Genomic DNA, 6,000 nt, shown 5'->3' with positions numbered 1-6,000 from the left:
GGATAGTATGAGTACAGATCTAAGCTACACCTGAGTGCTGTAACAAGCTTGAAGGGGACAAAAACAATCATCAATAGGCCTATTTGTTTCGTAGTCATACTACAATACAGGTGACACTGAATTAGTACATTACAAAAAGATGCACGGAATATATGAAATCAAAAATGCAGTTCTACACAGTAGTGCATAATGCCTACTAATAGATATGAGGCGCATCATTAGGCTATTTGTGCTGTTTTAAAACAAAATAGCCCCTCTATGCCCCCTCCCAAATCATTGCTATTAATCAAATTCCTGTGTTTGTGTGCCTCCAGAGACGTTTGAAGTATGATAAATGACCTGCTTTCAGGCTGATCTGACATTCTGGCCAGCCAATCTACTACCGCCACTCTGCCAGCAGCTGCAGCAGGCAATAAAATAATGATTTAGCGAATGCTAGTCTAGAATGAGCGTGCATCCATACATATTTTGATGTTAGTCAGGAAACATCAATGTTGCTTAAAAGCAAGCCAACTACCAAAAAAAAAAAAAGCAGAACCAACTTTTATGTTTACAAAAACATAATATAATAAAAACACAATTAGCTAAGCTACTGCTAACGTTAAAACGTTAGCTTAATGTTAGCTATAAACTAATAAAGCTCACAAACATTAGGTTAATGTTGGTTAAAAGTTAGTTAGCTAGTTAACTGCTTGCTATAAGGTATTATCTAGGTTTTATATTTGTATCACTATAACTAACTTTAAGAGCAATATTAGCAAGTAAAACTTAATTTTGTTACTACCAGGATCTACCAAAGGTGCAATATTTTTATTTGTTATTTGTGTGAGGTTAAGGTTTTACACCACAGAAGTTAATACAAGCCTAAATTAATAACCTAGCCCACTCAGCCGCAACACACACAGAGACACACACACATACACACACACACACACACACACACACACACTGCTAAGTACCAGGAGCTCTGGAGGAGAGAGCTGGGAGCAGAGCCCAAGCTTAGGGACAAATAACACTGGCGAGTCACACCGGACTCTACTCTGATCCGGAGCCATTTACTGGCAGGAAGAGAGCTCAGAGTTTATTTTTGAAACTTTGAGCAGCAGCAACAGTGAGTGCTCCGTCTGTGTATGTGTGTCTGTTAGCATGTTAAGCAGAGCAGCAGCAACAGTGAGTGCTCCGTCTGTGTATGTGTGTCTGTTAGCATGTTTAGCGGAGCAGCACCAACAGTGAGTACTCCATCTGTGTGTGTGTGTGTTTGTGTGTCAGTTAGCACGTTTAGCAGAGAAGCAGCAACAGTGACTGCTCAGTCTGTCTCATTGGCTACTGGCTAGGCGAGCTAAGGGGTTTATATTGTTTTATACGTAGAAATGTCATCATGCAGAAACCTACATCAGGTCACATGGGGAAAAGTTTTTAGAAGGGCTTGGGAAAGTAGAATTTTGACGCTAAAACATACGAGTGGAATCAATTTTGCTGAATGTATGGCCAGGATGATGTTATCCAAATATCCTTAATATCATATAATCAAAATTTTACACTCAGTCACAAAACAAAAACTCAAAAAAACTTTACATTGCAATGAATAAAACTCTTTTGTAAGGCATGTTACAATTAATATTGCAAGGGGTTCTGTAAATGTATAACATTATTGGCCTGTAGGCCTCTACACATTCTTTTGGACATAAACTTTATCAAACAATTAACTGAAGTTTGCTGGAGAAATTGGTAACTATTTTGTTTTCTGCTCATTCACAGAAATTGAGTTATTTTTGTGACTTTAAATACTGACCTGTGTCACTGATTTCTGTCTCTATCTGTGATATTTATGTATGTAATTACTCAGTCAGTCAATTTATTCATTTAATTTTGTGAAATTCATGTTCAGCAGGGAACCAAACAAAAGACCCAGTTGTCATGGTCTTCTTCTTTTTCGTGCATCTTCGGTCTCAGCAGATATTATATGGCGGAACTGTTCAAGGTTCCTGTTTTGATCGACTCTGCTTTTGTTGCGAGGCACAGTAAAAATCACCTCAATAAAGTTTACTTAACAAACCTGTGGAGCACAGAGGGAGAGAGGTAGAGCAAGAGAAAGAGAGAGATCATGTAAAGTGAAAACTGAGATAGTGAGAGAAAACCAGATATTAAAACAGAGACTGAAAGATAAAGGAGGGCATGAATGAAAGAGAGGGAATGAGAGAGGTGTACACTTTGTCGGTGTGTGTGCTGAGGTCCAACATGTTGGTTAGGTGACAGTGGCGCATGTGCATTTACGTGCGTGTCACAGTATATGTGTGTGTGTATATGTGAACTGTGTGGACCAGCAATCACACAAACAAATTAATTAGTCTCCCCCAGCAAAGGGGGTTTGATAAATTGAGCTGCTCATCTCTTCCACCACCTCTCTCCTCCCTCCCTCTTTCTCTCTTTCCCCCTCTCATCGTTTATCCCACTCTCACGTTCCCTTTTTTTCATGCACTGGTCTTTTCCACGCAATAAACATCTCATTACATTGTCCCACTTTTAATTGTATTTGTTCTTTGTCGTTTTCCTGCTTTCCTGTTTTGCATCGTCTGTCTCACCGCTTGTTTTGTTTACATCAGCACATGTTCCCACACACACACACACACACACATATGCAGTCGAGTGTTTAAGCCTACAGGAAGCCCTGTAAAACTCCCAGAACGTGCTGGCTTTTTTTTTCACTCAGCCAGAGTGGCTTATTTAGGCCTTTATGCCACAGAGCTAAACTCCACCTGCATTTATATTAAGTAATATGTTTTAATTATTCATATTTCTCATTTTTATTAGACCACTTAACTGCAATATTATTCCCCCAGTTTGTCAATGGGCACTCTATATACCCATCGCCAGGAACAGAAGAGAGCAACTTGAACAACAGAAATGTGTGACGGATACACGAAATGTATTCATGAATTATTTTCCCTGTGCGGGCGCTGGGGGCTGGAATGAAGACTGTGTCTCTATTCAATTATCACACTCAGCCACATGCACGCACACATACATGCAGACACACACACACACACAAAAACGCTCACACATGGAGGCGTTAAGCAGTGTGCACTCATTAAACACTCTCATTATACACAGGAGGAGATCCCTGCAGGTGCAGTTTACCAGAGTTTAGTTCATTTCCTGCTCCTCCTCCTCCTCCTCCTCCTCCTCTCTCACATCTCTTTCTCTTTCCTCCTCTGTCTTCTTCAGGCATTATTTACCTCACAAACCAAAAACTTAACCCAGTGGGGGTGTGTCATTGTATGTCCAGTGAGAGGAGTGGGGCTTTCCGACCTCTGTACTTACGGAAAGAAACATGTTCCATATTCAAGACTATTTGTTAAATTTGTCTGAGATCAACGACTTCGCAGCAGCGAACTTGCTGCCTCAAAACTTCACCGGACATAATAAAAACCTTGCAAATACCTGAACACAGCAACATCAGATCTTTATCGTGACTCATTTATTCTGTTTTGCACCTAGCAATGCTGCTGCCATCTCATTTAAAGGCCTTTCCCCCGGTAGAGACTTGATTATTCACTATGATTCATATGCTAAAGTGAGAGAGTCTCTGAATGGCTGTTGAGCGGTATTATTTTAGGCGGCTGAATGTTTCTTTGTGGCAAACCTCTCATTTTCTCTGCATGCTCATAGGCTTTCATACTTCTCTGATTGACATGCACACAAAAAAGCCCTTTATACCTGACCTATTACAACTTCAGATGAGCCTGTTCAGAAAGCGTTAGGCTGTTCTCTGTGTGCGAACGCGTGTACGTGTGTGTCCGTTCGTGTGCGTACATTTGAGGATGTGATAATAAGGAAAGAGAGCACTCTCAGCTGGCGGTGCTGTTCAAATAGTTTCACTGGACTGTGGCTACCTGAGCACAGACAGTTCTATTGTCTGTGCCCTGGCAAAAACCCTGCAACCCCCAAATTTGCCCTTTATGGTTTATAATCTTTCTGACAACTTTGTCCCTCCTGAGGAGAGCATATTGTATGACCTTCAGAATTAGGAAATTAAATTTGCTAAAAGTTATAAATGTATAAAGCAGTGGGAGGCAAATAGCGGCCCATGAACTAAATCCAGCCTGATGAAAGTTTTGATTTTCATATTTTTACATCAAAACTTTTACATAATTTTTCACAAATCTACTATAGATAAGAAAATAAACACAAGGTTCCTATAAATCCAAATTATTGTAATATAACCTTAGTACATCTAATACTGCCCCCACACCAGGAGAGCCATTAAAACTAAACTATGGTTGAACAGCGCACGGTGCTGAAATTAAGTCTAATAAACCTACCAGAAATTACATTTTAATACATGAATTCCAACACTGTTTTTATTCCAAAACTTAAGCCTATGCGACCATGCGAACAGATTTGTTCTTCACAAACACAAGTGGTTGGCAGAAATGGTGTGTGGGGGCCATTTTTTTCTAAGGTAACAATACCAATACTTTCAATCAACCATAAATGAAGGAGGCCACTGTTGATCATGCGTGGATAACCAATAAAGCCTCTTGGCTCGAAGTGCAACACAGAAAATTCATACACCTATGGGTAATTTTAGCCAAATGAGTAAATGAGCTGTTAGCCCTCACTCACTAATTGGAAAAATACCGTATTTTCTCTAATAATGGCCAGGGCCTTTATTTACCTCAACTGCAGATGGTAGTAGGCCTTTATTGGAAGCATGCTTATACTAGAGAGAGGCCTTTATTTCTAATTTCCCCTTGTTTGATAAGAGTATTTGCTCATATTTAAGTATGAAGCCTCCTTGTTTTCTGATCTGCTTTTGTTTGCTCTAAATTTTTGTTATTGCATTACCGGTAATCTACTTACTCTGACTTACGGAACAATAATTCTGGTGCTTAAGTTCCACCCGAAACGTTTTGGCAATGCACCACTTAGCTGTAACATGCGGGTAGCATGCTCATGAATGTATGCTCATATTAAAATATGGGCGTTATCTCCATGATATCACGTCTCCTCCATCCCCCTCCCCTCTCTGTGATGGTCGGCTTTGAGTGAAAATAGTACAATGTACAATGTTGAATTTATTAAATTAAAACAGTGGAAATGTAGCCTACATTAGAGGGCTCTGCATGTACTCATAGAACTGGAGTTACATCCAGGTAACTACTGTTTAACTGGCATGCACATTATATAACAGGAGCCAGGAGTTGATCCCCCCTTGTTTTTTCCTCAGCCTGTTTTTGGGCAGGCCTTTATTTGTTTGTGTCGACCGTGCCATTATCGGAGACCTGATAGAAAAAGAAATAAACAAAACACATAGGCCTGGCATTTCTACTCCACCAGTTAACAGCCCCCTAGTGAACAATCTTGAAAAAACTGGCACATGGTTGAACCTAATTGCTGACCCATGATATAAAGTATATGTGAGGTCAACAGTGTTGGCTTTGTTTACCTACAGAAATTCAATAAAAGGAGCATTATGAGTGATCGACAATCTTAAGTGAGGTTTCTATTTTCAGGATCTAGCTCTACATTTATCCCATGTGTACTATGCAGCCCTCCATGAAGTTAAAAAAAGGAGTGAGTGTCTGAAACATCTTTGTACTCTACAGAGAAAAAAAGAAAACAGTCTCTGTCACATTTTAAAATTTAGAGGAGAGTCCATGCCAGATGTTTTAATTAATTTACTGTAATTCATTCATCACTGTCCTGGCTTTTTTCCTTTGCAAAGTGAAGAAATAATCCATTTGTCTCTGGTGTGCAGCACTGCAGTCCTTCTGACCTACTTTCCTTTTCTTTTTCCGCTCCCTGCTGCCATCTTCTTTCTTCAGCAATGATGGAATAAGTTTGGCATTGTTTTTGCCCGATGGCCTCACTTTCACCAGGTCGGTAAAACTGAACCAAACTTCCTGGGGGTGTTTGTTACATTGTGCAGGTGTATTTACTTTAGTTGTGGGTAGCCATAAATACATCTTCACTCCAAATAAATTGCCTGTTGGACTC

At 39.9% G+C, this 6,000-nt stretch overlaps 1 protein-coding gene across 1 annotated transcript in view; it reads left to right on the top strand.

Annotated features, from left to right (window-relative positions):
* The first annotated feature begins 914 nt into the window (after nt 1–914).
* Nucleotides 915–6,000, top strand: part of foxp4 (forkhead box P4) — a 168,115-nt gene continuing 163,029 nt past the window's right edge. Inside the window, exon 1 of the mRNA XM_042405824.1 lies at nt 915–1,111. The gene's annotated coding sequence lies outside the window, so the exon portion shown is untranslated. The remainder of the gene's footprint in view (nt 1,112–6,000) is intronic.

Source organism: Thunnus maccoyii, chromosome 3, assembly GCF_910596095.1.
Source record: "Thunnus maccoyii chromosome 3, fThuMac1.1, whole genome shotgun sequence".
NCBI classification, from domain to species: Eukaryota; Metazoa; Chordata; class Actinopteri; order Scombriformes; family Scombridae; genus Thunnus; species Thunnus maccoyii.
The sequence above is the reverse complement of the archived record's forward strand: the minus strand, read 5'-3'. Positions and strand labels throughout refer to the sequence as shown.